Consider the following 14,315-nt stretch of genomic DNA (forward strand, 5'->3'; position numbering starts at 1 on the left):
ATGTTTGTTAAACTAATCTTACATCCTTGGGATAAAAACTACTTGATTGTGCTGGATTACCTTTTGCATGTGCTTCTGAATTCAGTTTTCTAGTATTTCCTTGAAGAATATTCCATCTTCATTCATCAGCGATACTGGCCTGAAGTTTTCTTTTCTTTTGTGTCTTTGCCAAATTTTGGTATCACGATGATGCTGATCTCACAGAACGAGTTAGGGAGAAGTTCTTCCCTTAAATTTTTTGGAATAGTTTCAATAAGAATGGTACCAGCTCTTCTTTATACATCTAATATAATTTGGCTGTGAGCTATAAGTGAATTCACCTTTTTCTTATTTGTAGGCTTTTTACTACTGATTCAATTCTGAGGCCCTTTATTGGTTTGTTCAGGGATTCAATTCTTCCTGATGCAGTCTTGGAAAGTTGTGTGTTTCCAGGAATTTATCCTTTCTTCTAGGTATTCTACTTTGTGTGCATAGAGGTATTCACAGAATTCTCTAAAGAGCTTTCTTCTATTTCTGTGGGGCCAGTGGTAATGTCCCGTTCGTCATTTCTGATTGTATTTATGTGGTTCTTCTCCCTCTTTTTTCTTTATTAGTCCATCTTATTTATTTTTTCAAAAAACCAACTCCTGGATTTGTTGACCTTGGTTTTGTGTATCACATTTTCCTTTAGTTCAGCTCTGATTTTTGATTATTTCTTGTCTTCTGTTAGCCTTAGGGTTGGTTTTTCTCCTGGTATGTAGTTCCTCTAGGTATGTTGTTAATTTTAGATATTTCTAACTTTTTGACATGTGTGTTCAGCACTATAAACTTCCCTGTTCACACTCATTTAGCTTTGTCCCAGAGATTCTAGTATATTGTATCTTTGTTCTCATCAGTTTCAAAGAATTTTTTTATTTCAAAAAATGTAGAGCCCATCTATGGCAAACTGACAGCCAACATCACACTGAATAAGCAAAAGCTGGAAGCATTCCCCTTGAGAACAGGAATAAAACAAGGATGCCCACTCTCACCACTCCTTTTGGGGGGTTGGGAACAAAATCTCACTCTGTCACCCAGGCTGGAATGCAGTGGCACAATCTCAATCACTGTAGCCTCCACTTCCCATATTCAAGTGATTCCCCTGCCTCAGCCTCCTGAGTAACTGGGGTTACAGGCATGTGCCCCTACGCCTGGCTAATTTTTGTATTTTTAGTTGAAACAAGGTTTCACCATATTATCCAGGCTGGTCTCAAACTCCTGACCTCAAATTATCTGTCCACCATGGCCTCCGAAAGTGCTGGAACAGCAGGTGGAAGCCACTGCACCCAGCCTCATCACTTCTATTTAATATAGTACTAAAAGTCCTAGCCAGAGCAATCAGCTGAGAGAAAGAAATAAAAAGCCTCCAAATAGAAAGAAAGGAAATCAAACTCTCTCTGTTTGCAGACAATATGATTCTCTATCTAGAAAACCCCATAAATTATGCACCAAAGCTCAGAGATTGGATGAAGAACTTCAGCAAGGTTTCAGGATATAAAAATCGAAATACAGAAGTCAGTAGCAGTTCTATGCAGGAACAACATTCAATCTGAGAGCCAAATCAGCAATGTAATTCCATTCAGAATAGCAAAAAAATAATAATAATAATAAAATACCTTAGAATACAGCTAAACAGGGAAGTGAAAGATCTCTACAACAAAAATTATAAAACAATGCTCAGGCCGGGCATGGTGGCTCATGCCTGTAATCCCAGCACTTTGGGAGGCTGAGGCAGACAGACTGCCTGAGGTCAGGTGTTCAATACTAGTCTGGCCAACATGGTGAAACCCTGTTTCTACTAAAAATCCAAAAAAAATTAGCTGGGTGTGTGGGGTGCACCAGTAATTCCAGCTTCTTGGGAGACTGAGGCAGGGGAATTGCTTGAACCAGAGAAGTGGAGGTTGCAGTGAGCAGAGATCACACCATTTAACTCCAGCCTGGGCAGCAGAGCGAGACTCCATTTCAAAACAAAAAACAGTGCTCAAAAAAATCAGAGATGACACAAATGAATGGAAAAACATTCTATGTTCATGCATAGGAAAAGCTGACAGAAAGAAGTAATGGAGAAAGGACTCCCTATTCAATAAATGGTGCTGGGATATTGTCTGGCCATATGCAGAAGACTGAAGCTGGACCCCTATCTAACACCATATACAAAGATCAACTAAGGACAGATTAGAGTCTAAGATATAAAACCTGAAACTATAAAAACCCTGGAAGATAACCTTGGAAATGTCATTCTTGACATAGGCTTTGGGAAAGATTTGATGATGGAAATGGCAACAGCAATTGCAATGAAAATAAAATTGACAAATGCAATCTAATTAAACTAAATAACTCCTGCACAGCAAAAGAAACTATCAACAGAGTAAACAGACAACCTATAGAATGGGAGAAAATATTCACAAACTATGCATCCAACAAAGGTATAAAATCCAGAATCTATAAGCAACTTAAACAATTCAGTAGGCAAAAAACAACCACATTAAAAAGTTGACAAATAGGGGCCAGGCATGGTGGTTCATGCCTGTAAGCCCAGCACTTTGGGAGGCTGAGGCAGGCATATCACCTGAGGACAGGAGTTCAAGACCAGCTTGGCCAACATGGTGAGACCTCATCTCTACTAAAACTACAAAATTAGCTGGGCACGGTGGCATGTGCCTGTAATCCCAGCTACTGGGGAGGCTGAGGTAGGAGAATCACCTGAACCTGGGAGGTAGAGGCTGCAGTGAGCCAAGATCACATTATTGCCCTCCTGTCCAGGTGACAGCTCAAGACTCCATCTCAAGAAAAGAAAAAGGCCAGGGTCGGGGTGGAAGCAGGCAAAGGACATGAATAGACACTTTTCAAAAGAAGACACACACACAGCCAAAAAGCATATGAAAAACTGTTCAACATCACAAAACATTAAAGATTCATTTTCAATGCAGATAGAAACCACAATGATATACTATTTTACACCAGTCAGAATGTCTATTATCAAAAAGTCAATGCATTTAATATGAGTCCATTTTCACAGTGCTATAAAGATACTACTCAAGACTGGGTAATTTATAAAGCAAAGAGGTTTAAATGACTCACAGTTTCACATGGCTGGGGAGGCCTCAGTAAACTTACAATCATGATAGAGGGGAAGCAGGCATATCTTAGATGGCAAGGCAGCCAGCAAGAGAGTGTGTAAAAAAAGCAAAAGCAGAAGAGCCCCTTATGAGACCATCAGATCTCATGAGAACCCATTCACTATTACATAAGAACAGCATGAAGAAAACTCCATGATCCAAAAACCTCCCACCAGCTCCCTCCCTTAACATGTGGGGATTATGGGGTTTACAATTCAAGGTAAGATTTGGCTGAAGACACTAAGCCAAACCATATCATTCCACACTTGCTTCCTTCCAAATCTCATGTCCTCACATTTCAAAACACAACCATGCCTTCCCAATAGTCCCCCAAAGTTTTAACTCATGCCAGCATTAACTCAGAAGTCCAAATCCAGGCAAGTCCCTTCCACCAAGAAACCTGTAAAATCAAAAGCAGGTTAGTTACTTCCAAGAAATAATGGGGTATATACAATGAAAACACAGGCATTGGGTAGATAGACCCATCCAAATAGGAGAAATGGGCCAAAACAAAGGAGCTACAGGCTCCATGCAAGTTTGAAATCCAGTGGGGCATTCATTATATCTTAAAGCTCCAAAATAATCTCTTTTGACTCCATGTCTCACTACCAGGTCACACTGATGCAAGAGGTAGTCCCTCACCATCTTTAGCACCTCCATGCATGTGACTCTGCAAAATTCATCTCAACTCCCAGCGGCTTTCATGGGCTGGCATTGTTTGTGGCTTTTCCAGGTGCATGGTGCAAGCTGTCGGTGACTCTATCATTCTGGGATCTGGAGGAGGATGGCCCTCTTCTCACAGATCTATTAAGCAGTGCCCCAGTGGGGACTCTGTGTGGTGATTCTGAGCCTACATTTCCCTTCTCCACTGCCCTAGTAGAGACTATTCATGAAGGCTCTGCTCCTGCAGCAAACTTCTGCCTGGACATTAGGCATTTCCATACATCCTCTGAAATATAGGTGAAGGTTCCAAAACCTCAATTCTTGACTTATGTGAACCCCAAAGCCCAACCCCACATGGAAGCTGCCAAGGATTTGAGTTTGCACTGTCTGAAGCAATGGTCTGAGCTGTATGTTGGTGCCTTTTAGCTATGGCTGAGATGCAGGGCACCAAGTTTTGAGGCTGCACAGAGCCTAGCCCATTAAACCATTTTTCTCTCCTAAGCCTCAGGTTTCTGTTGGCAGCAGCTGCCATAAAGATCTCACAGAGACCCCAGAGACATTTTCCCCATTTTTTGGTGATTAACATTTGGCTCCTCATTACTTATGCAAATTCCTCCCCCAAGAAAATGGGTTTTTCTTATCTATCACATGATTAGGCTGCAAGATTTCCAAACTTCCACTCTCTACTTCCCTTTTAAACATAAGTTCCAATTTCAGACCATCTCTTTGTGAATGCATAACATTGAATGCTTTCAGAATAATCCAGATCACATCTTGAATGCTTTGTTGCTTAGAAATCTCTTCTGCTAGAGACTCTAAATCACCTCTCTCAAGTTCAAAGTTCCACAGATCTCTAGGGCAGGGGCAAAATGCCACAAGTCTCTTTGCTAAAATATAGCAAAAGGGACCTTTGCTCCATGTCCAAATAAGTTCCTCCTCTCCATCTGAGACCACTCAGCCTGGACTTCATTGTCCACATCATTATCAGCATTTTGGTCTAAATCATTAAATAAGTCTCTAGGGAGTTATAAACTATCCCACATCTTCCTATCTTCTTCTGAGCCCTCCAAACTGTTCCCATCTCTGCCTCTTACCCAGTTCCAAAGTCACTTCCATATTTTCAAATATCTTTATAGCAGTGCCTCACTCTCCATGGTACCAATTTCCTTTACTAGTTTGTTTTCACACTGCTATAAAGAAATACGCAAGACTGGGTAATTTATAACTGAAAGAGGTTTAATTGACTCACAGTTTTGCATGGCTGGGGAGTCCTCAGGAAGCTTACAATTATGGTGGAAAGGGAGGTAGGCATGTTTTATATGGCAGCAAGTGGGAGAGTGTGTGAAGGAACCGAAGCAGGGAGAGGCCCTTATAAAACCATCAGATCTTGTAAGAACTCACTCACTATCATGAGAACGGTATGAGGGAAACTACCTCCATAATCCAATGACCTCCCACTGGGTTCCTCCCTCTACACATGGGGATAATAAGGGGTATAATTCAAGATGAGATTTGGGTGTGGATTCAGCCAAACCATATCATTAAAAAATAATAAATGCTGGTCATGTTGCAGAAAAAAGAAAACACATACATACTGCTGATAGAATGAAATTAGTTCAGCTATTGTGGAAACTTTTGTAGCAATTTTTTCAAAGAACTTAAAACAGGAGTACCATTTGACCCAACAATTCCATTATTGGGTATATACCCAAAGGAATATCAGTTGTTCTATCATAAAGACTCAGGTATACATTAAGTTCATTGTAGCACTATTCAGAATAGCAAAGGCATGGAATCAATGTTAATGCCCATCAACAGAAGACTAGATCAAGAAAATATGGTACATATACACCATGGAATACTATGCAGCCAGCCATAAAAAAGGATGAGATCATGTCCCTTGCAGGAACATGGATTATGGCTGGGGGCTATAATCCCAAGCAAACTAATGCAGGAATAGAAAACCAAATGTTACATTTTCTCATGTATAAATAGGAGTTAAACATTGACTACACAAGGAGGAGAACAACAGATACCAGGGCTACTTGAGGGTGGATGGTGGGAGGAGGGAGAGGACTGAAAAACTACCTATGGGGTACTATGCTTATTACCTGCGTGACAAAATAATCTGTACACCAAACTCCCATGACACAAAATTTACTTATATAACAAACCTGCTCATGTCAATAAAATAACATAAATCTGAACTTAAAAGTTTTTTAAAAGGGTTAATTACATCAGAGTAAAATTGACACTGTATGAAAATGCATTATTTTATTCCAGAAGCCTCAACTACCCCTGGAATCCGCTCTCTCCCCAAGTCAATAAACCAAAGCATGAACATATTCTCTCAACTGTCAGAAGAATCTTAAATATTGTTCTGAAATTCACAAAACAGAGTGTAAATGTTTTAACTTAAAATCAGGGATAGAAGAAACTTTCTTTATGTATACCCCTTTCTTAAACAGAAAGCAGACGCATGTTCTTTTTCTAAAATTCACTAAATGTATAGAAAAAAATTAGCAGATGAATTTGACATGGAAGCAAAATTCTGGGACAATTTGCACTTTCACAATAGCACATAAATTACCTGCTGAGTTCTTATCTGTAAAATAAATAAATGATTTTGAAATTCAAAAAACATTATCAAGAAAATGAAAGTACAAGCCACAGACCATAAGAAAATATTTGCAAATTATATGCCTGATAAAGGACTTGTTTTAGAACATATAAAAATCTCTCATAAGCCAATACTAAAAGGACAAATGCCCTAAGTTCAAAATTGGCAAAATATTTTAATAAATATTTCATTAAAGAAGATACACAAATGTCTAATAAGCACATACAAGATGCTCAACATCACTAGTTATTAGAGAAATGCAAATTAAAACCATGAGATGTCATATTATTAATATGTATCATAATAAAATCACAGGCCATAATAAGTGTTGGTAAAGATATGGGAGAGGGTGGAAAAATGGGAACAACATATATTATTCATAGAAAGGTAAATGGTGCAGCCACTTTAGGAAATGGTCAGTTTTTTTAAATACTAAATACAGATTTATCATATAATCCAGGAGTTCTACTCTTAGGTATATATCCAAGAGAAATAAAAACATATGCCCACACAAAGACATTCTATTCAAATAGCCATTGCAGCATTATTTGTAACAACCAAGAAACAGAAACAATCCAAATATCCATCAACAGGTGAATAAAGAAAATGTGGTACTTCCATGAAATAAAATATTACTTGGCAATAAAAAGGAATGAAATAATGACACATGCTACAAACATGTATAAATCCCAAAGACATTAAGCTAATTTAAAGAAGCCAGACACAAAAGATTATTGTACAACACCACTTATGTGTTGTGTCTAGAAAACACATTCACTTATGTGAAGTGTGTAGAAAAGCAATCTATAGAAATGGAACATAGATAAGTGGTTGCCTGGGACTGGAGTGTGAATGGGGAAGGACTGCAAAATGGCACATGGGATGTTTGGGGTGATGGAAATGCTCTAAAATTAGATTGTGGTGACAGCTGCACAACTCTGTAAATTCACTAAAAATCATACACTCAAAATAGATGAATTATATGGCATGTAACATACCTCAATAAAGCTGTTAATGAACAGATAATTTAGTTAACTAACTACTTTTATGAGGCTAGTAGATCCATACAACCAATGAAAGTTGTTTGTTTGTTTTTGGTCCAGGAGGTGCCATCTTAGATATCTGAACAATGCAAATACCTCCCCAGAATCACAGACAACCCTGGGCAGGAAAAGCAAACACGGGGATTGGAGCAGATGAAAGCAGGGACTGTTAGCTCAGAAATTAGGTTTTGGAAACTTGAAATTACCATGCACCGGAAGAATAGTGTTCAGTGGAACTCTGTGATGACGGAAATGTTCTGCTGCTTGCTGTCTCCAGTATGGTAGTGCCTAGGCGCATGAGGCTACTAAGCACTTCAAATGCGGATTAGTGAGTTTGAAGAACTAATTTTTTAAATTATTTTATCTCAATTTAAAACTAAATAGTGATATATACCTAATGGATGCCATATTTAACATCACAATTCTAGACTAATGCAAAACACTGATGGTAACAAGATGATCCTTCTTACATTCACTCAGCAAACGTTTATGAAGCTCCTCCTATATGGAAGATGCACTTGATAATACAAAGATAACTTGGACAAGATACCTCTTTTCAAGGAACTTAGAGTGTAGTAAGGAAAATAATCATGCACAAGTAGATAAATTATAAAGAAGGAAATAGTACCTCAAAAGAGGACCTAGACATGGGGTAATAATCCAAGGTAGGGAAAAATCATTTCCAGCTTACAAGGTGAAAAATAATGAAAGGTTTGGAAGACATACAGTTGACTAGGGTCTTAAAGATGGGTTGCAGGGGGTCTCAATGAGGAAGGAAGGGCATTTATGGTTAGGGGACTTCCTGAAAGAGAGAAGGGCACAGATAGGGCTCGCTGAAGATCAGTCACTTTAGATTATTTAAAAGTTGGCACCAAAAACCTCACTCATTCCCCCAAGTTCTTCAAACCCTGACACTGAAAGTAGTTACAGATATTGTATCCTTCTCAGTGCATCATATTAAGAGATATGTGACATAGTTTTGTCCCATTAGTGGTAATGTTATGTTTGATCACTTGGCTAAGGAAGTGTCCACCAGGTTTCTCCACTCTAAAGTCACTATTTTCCCTTTATAATTAATAGTACATTTAAGAGATACTTTTAGACTATCCAAATATTCTGTTCCTTAACAAATGGTCACCTAATAGTTTTAATGTTAATTAATGAATCTTTCCTAAATCAGTTATCATGATTGCAAAGTAATGATTTTTTTAAATCTCAATCGTTGTGTCCATATTTAATAGTATTTTGTTAGGACCACACAGGTTCATGGTAAGAAAGGGTTTTTTTCTCTCTCTCTCTCATTCATTTTTATACTCATTTTTATTACAATATATAGACTCATGGACCCTTTGCAATAGATTATAGTCCATTGTTATCATCAATTTTGATGCTCAAATTGTCTCAGATTTGGCCAGAAGAGGCATCTCGAAGTTGGCTTTTGATTTTTTTCTGACATGTCTTCATTCATTTTTGAACTCTTCATTATCTTCTGGCATGAAACATTTCTTTTTCATATTCTATTCGCTCTGCCTTGGAATAAGCCATTTTTCCAAAGACCCCTGGTTACATTTAGTGAGAAAAGATATCTAAAAACATATTTTTAAAAACTCAGTGTCTAGACTTGATGTTTTTAATGTGTGCCATGTCCTACTTTTTAATGGAGAGTTTCTGCTAACAGTCCCCTTAATCCCCACTCTTCTGATAAAGGAAAGAGTGCTACTCTGAACTTTGGGGAGACACAACTCCCTCCAAGCCACCAGCTCAAGAGGAGAGGAGAAAGACCATTGATAATGCTATAGCAGGTATCCCCAAATCATTTCTGGTTAGTTCTTGGTGATATAAATGTGATGTTATAAACTGAGGGCTACTTTATCCCGTCGCTCAGAAGAGAAATGGGAGATCAGAAAAAAATGTGCCAGAAGCAAGTGCTACCATCTGGGTGGCTAAAAACAGAGCCACTATCCTCTAATGAGCTGGTCCCTCCATTGTGACAGGGTCAGAAGGAGTGAAGTGCCCCTTGGTACAATTAACGTCATGCTCATGGTCAAACTCATATTGAGAACAAATATACAGCATTCTCATTTGTAACAAGACTGTTACCTACAAGAGAACATAAATGTTCCTCCAAATAAAATATGTTGCTTTTAACTATATGGTAAGAGGAAATCAGCCTCAAATCTCCAGAGTGGAGAGACTCGATGGGATCTGAAATCCCTGTTACCTTCCCCAGGTGAAGCAACAGAACTGAAGACTTCACCTGCCAAATGTAGGCAGGAGAAAGCTCCTATTTACATCTTAGTTGACCTCAGAGGACTTACATTCACAAGACCTCTAAGGGGACTTTTTCAGTGGGGAGTGGGGACAGACTCTGAAGAACGGCTGAGGTACTGCACAAGGAAGATGAAGGAGTTAAATTGGGAAAGATTTAAATCTGGAACCCTGCAACCTACTGAAGACCTGGAGGAGTGAGGCCTTTCCCTACTAGAACAAAGTTTAAGAATCAGTTTCCAGTTTGCTTCCATTGCTCTTGAAAAGCTCAGTTAAACAAGTGCTTGAACATTTATTGTATTTCAATATATTTTGGGTCTGAATGAGACTATCCAAGAGGCAACCTGTGTACTCCAAAGGGCCCTCTCCTGTACAGTCCTAGGTGGAGCCATTGACAGCAGAACCTTCTCCAAGCACAGAAAATCAAAAGAACAACTTCTCCAATTTCTCACAAACAGTAAGAAATACTACTGGGACCCTATTTCACCTGGATTACATATGTCCGTTTCTCCCAAAATAGCCTCTGATGTGAAGTGTGTAGATATCTGCAGGTGACTGCCTACGCTTTTACTCCCATTTTCCCTGTGTTCCATCCCCCTTTTCTTTAACCCTACAAAGGATTCACGGGACCACAAGCTCGCAGAGCTGGGGAGCTTAGAACATTATTGATACAGTTGGAGGTAGCAGGGACTACTGCTGCAGGGTATTTGATATTCTTCTCTCATTTATATACTTTGCATTAAACTTTCCCCTAACGTCCAACCCCACATGCCAACTTCCTACCTTGACCGTTTCTTTTAGAACTTCGGAATCTCCCAAGCTGAGCTTATTCCTTGCTTCCTAAATCTAGTCATATTCCTGTTTGCCCAAGTTGTTCATCCAAAACAAAACAAAACAAAAACACCAAAAATATCTTAAGTTTGCCTTAATCAGCCACCAGTCTAATCAGCCATCAAGTCTCCTTTACATCTCTGGAATTTCTTCTTTCCTCCCTGTCCTCGATGGTGACACTGGTGGTTCATGCCCTCATCATTTCTCATCTGGTCTGCCTATTTGGACCTAGCCCATTTGAATAAACCTGCTCAAGGAATAGATTCTGGAACAAAAACAAATACAATACTAATAACAATCCTTCTGTCAGCCTCTCTGTGCTGGAATTTGTCCATACCTCTTCTTCTTTCTGCTAGTCCTGCTGATATTTTTCACACTATTCTCTGTGATTTACTCACTGACATGTGTTGGTTCAAATTTTGTCTCCCAATTTACTGGTGACATGCTTCCAGTTTTGACTATCCATCTATAGCATATTATGCAGTCAAATCAGAAATCACCCTTGGACATGACCTGAAAGTCTTCCTCTAGCACCATGAGGTTTACTGGGTAACAGGCCCTGTGTGGTCTCCATTCCATCTCTGTAGGACCTACCAGTAAGCCCCAGTCTTTGCCAAGGAAAAAAATCAAAAATTCTCTATCTCCACCTCTAGTCTCTCTCGTCCTCAAAACATTGATGGTAGTATCTATAACTAATATCTGTGTCATGCTTTGTAGTTTAAATCTAACTTAAACTCATTGCAAATCCTCCCAACAGTCTCCTATACTGCTATAAGAATCTTTCCAAAATACAAATCTGATCACATCATGTGACTGCTGGCTCCTAGTGGCAAGGGAGATGAAAGACAAATGCTAAGCTTGTCATTTAGGGTTGTCCATTATCAAATTGTCTTTGGGCTGTATCTCTTCTTAATTCTAATCACACTAAATTATGATGTCTTATTTCCTAAACTCACAAGGCTCCCTTGTACCTCTTTCTATGCCTGCCATTCCTTCTTGAATTTTCAGGTTGGAGCAAATGTAATTGTGGTTTTTGTCATAACTTTTAATGGCAAACAGTGCAATTACATTTGCAACATTCAACAAAACAACATTCCCTTCCCTTTGTCCCAGTAACTGCTTAAGATGAGCTTCAAAGACCACCTCCTAAAACCATAAACATCTTCCTTCTCTACATTTAGTGTCTGCCAGTTCTGAGTTGCTCATTAGGCTCCTTGTTCTCAATAGCCTCCTTCGGCAGAGAGACAAGGTCTCTTTCATTCCCGTCTCCAGCATTTGGCACGCACTAGATGCTCAGTAATCATACTGGTAGGAGGGTTGAGGGGAACTTTGTTAATAAAATAGAACAATAAAGAAAAGAAAACTATTAACAGATCAATGCACATAGTATTTTCACTTCTAAGTTCAAATTATAATTGTATTTTAAGTGTTCCCAATCGCTCCTTAAGCAGCATAGGAACGGGCTACTGCCTTACTGCGTGTTCCATGAAATACAACTGTTCTACCTGAAAGATTCTTTTGATTGGTTGAAAATTAGTTTTATTTAAAGTGAGGAATAAGAAGTGATTTCCTAAGAGAAGTATTATCCAATCCACTTGTTTAGGTTTAATCCAGAACTCATTTTCCTCTGAAAGGTATGACAACAAGATTGAAGATTTGCTGCATCGAAACACTGGTGCAACACTTTCTTTCCTTAGTCATATTGATGTAGACGGACCACATTGAAATACCCTTGGAAAATCATTTCAGGTTCTTTGATATGAAAAAAGTCATTGTACCACTAAATTATTTATCTACATCACTGCAGCTCTGGTTTTAAAGATAATAACTATGCCAGAAGGTAGCAAGCATACTCATTTCCAGCCATTTTTCTCAAAAGAAGTAAAGAACCTTTCTTTTTCAAGTTTAGAAACTTGGCAAAATCTGCGGATGATTGTCATACCCGTTCAAGACATCATAACCAGGTGATGAGGTCATCAGATTGATGTCCATCAATCTAGGTGCAGTTTGAGCTCAGAAGGTCTAAAGATTGATCACAACAAAACACTGTACAAATTGCCTCCCTACTGTTTCATGGAAAGCTGAGAATTGATAAAGAATAATTTCTACCTAAGACCATAAATCTAATCTCAAAATGTAGATTCAGAATATTGCCTCTTAAGCAAGAAAGTAAGGGCACTCATTACATGGCCTTGCCCCTCATATGTATACTCAGAGACATCCCAAATCACAGAATGACAGTATGAAAAAATAATTTTGGAGTAACCATTGGAGTAACTATTTTGTGCTGGACACAGTGATAAATATCGTTTTCAGTTGTGACTAATCATCATAGAAACAACGAGGTAGGCATGATTATATTTATTTTATAAAGTTACAAGCTCTGGAGAGGTTAAATAATCTGAGAAGATTCACACTATTAGCAAAAGTGGGAAATCAGGAATCAATCCCAGATTTGTCTGATCTCAAAGCCTTAGCTCCAATATCAGCAGACCTTCAAAATACCCTTCATCTGGGTCTTCCGGAAGAAATATACAGTGTTGTCAACATGAAGACTCAGGCCTTGGTTTCCACATTCCAAGTTTTGGTTACAAGGGTTTAGAAGAGATTTGGGCCTATGTTGAATCATTGAACTTAAACTTGAACCCAGCTGCCAGACTGTCATGCTGTCAATTTTATCAGTAAAGAAGAATCTAAAGAAACTATCATTTCTGGCAATGTGGCAGATTAGTGACCCTGAAAAAAAAACTTTCCCATTGAAAACACCCAAAAATTCTGAGACAGAGACAGAGACAGAGAGAGAGAGAGAGAGAGAGAGAGAATATCAGGGAAATTAGGACTCCACAAGCCATAATATGACTGTAGAAATCTAAGAGACAAGACCTTGTCAAAGTCAGCTTACACCTGGTCGTAATCTTGAACTTTATATTTATTATATAAGTCAATAAATGTGTACACACACACACACACACACACACACACACACACACACACACAGAGTCACTTCTTGATATCCCTGGGGAATTAGGTTCCAAGACTCTCCCTCCACCTCTGCAAATATCACAATCCATGAATTCTCAAATCCCTTGTAAAAAATGGCTAGATATTTGCATATAATCTGAGAACATTTTCCCATGTACTTTACTCTCGATTACCTGTAATATCTAATATAATGTAAATGTTGTGTAGTTGTTATACTGTGTTATTTACAGAATGACAAGAAGAAAAAATGTCTGCACATGTTCGGTACAGGCACAACCATCCTTTTTAAAAAAATATTTTGACATATCTGTGGGTTCAGCAATACAGAACTCATAGATATGGAGAGCCAGCTGTACATACTAATTTACATAAATATATGAATTTTTATATATTTGAAGTGTAACAAGAATAATAAAAAGACAATCTCAGAGTTGAGTTCAGTGGCAGCCTAGCTATTATCATCAAAATAACAATTTGGGCTTACACACAGCAGACTGAACATATTCATTTACCTCCGCTTCCTCCTGAAGCAACTACCAAATGGCATTGAATGAGTAAGAATAAACACTATATAATTTTTATCTTTGAAACAGAATCTCACTCTGACACCCAGGCTGGAGTGCAGTGGCAGGATCTTGGCTCACTGCAACCTCTGCCTCCTGGGTTCAAGCAATTCTCCTGCCTCAGCCTCCCAAGTAGCTGGGACTACAGGTGCATGCCACCACTCCTGGCTAATTTTTGTATTTTTAAGTAGAGAAGAGATTTCGCCAT

This window comes from Callithrix jacchus, chromosome 14 (assembly GCF_049354715.1).
Source record: "Callithrix jacchus isolate 240 chromosome 14, calJac240_pri, whole genome shotgun sequence".
Classification (NCBI taxonomy): domain Eukaryota; kingdom Metazoa; phylum Chordata; class Mammalia; order Primates; family Cebidae; genus Callithrix; species Callithrix jacchus.